Source organism: Carassius auratus, chromosome 10 (assembly GCF_003368295.1).
Source record: "Carassius auratus strain Wakin chromosome 10, ASM336829v1, whole genome shotgun sequence".
Taxonomy (NCBI): Eukaryota; Metazoa; Chordata; class Actinopteri; order Cypriniformes; family Cyprinidae; genus Carassius; species Carassius auratus.
The window spans coordinates 17,363,604-17,364,503 of NC_039252.1; positions in this window are offsets into that span (position 1 = coordinate 17,363,604).

Below are 900 nucleotides of genomic sequence, written 5' to 3' on the forward strand. Positions count from 1 at the left end.
ATAAGAAGTGATATCAAAGATTAATATTGTTAGAAGAGATTTATATTTTGAATAAATGCTGTTCTTTAAAAAAAAATGTATACATCGAAGAATCCTTAAAAAATTATCGCAGATTCCAAAATAATATTTGGTAGCACAACTATTAATAGTTCGAATAATAAATCATCATATTTTCATGATTTATAAAGATCATGTGACACTGAAGACTGGAGGAATGATGCTGAAAATACAGCTGCACATCACAGAAATAAATTATATTTTAAAGGATATTCAAATATAAACCATTATTTTATCAATTTTATTTTGATAATTTTGAATTATTACTGAAATACAACCTTTTTTGTTTCAAACAGTTCATTGAAACATGCAAAAATATTTACCAATGATGTAAGAAAAAGAATCTGAATTCAAAGGCTAAACAAGACTCTTTTTCTTCCCCCATTGGCAGATATTTCTGCTCGTTTTAAGCCAAAACTAACAACATTTTGATAATTGAAAAAAAAAAATCATTTTAAATTGTTACTTGTACAGTAAATGCATCTTGATTCAAGAATATTCAGATATTTATACTAGAACAAGACACAAACACGAGTAAGAGGATTGTTTGCAGTCTTACTGTTTCCATCCACCAATTTTTATGCACATTTTGGGATATCACATAAAAATAAATAAATAAATAAATAAAAACACCTGATGGAAACTAATACAAATTCTAAAAATGTGCATAAACGTATGCATTCAACAAAGTAGGATACATTTCTTATCTGGTAAGAAAACGTGCACATAAACGACGATAGAAACACTTAAATGTGCATCATAAAACACGTGACTGTGTGATAGGACAAGAAAACTATTTTGTTGCAAAAATATCTGCAAATGTGGTAAGAAAAATATATTCTC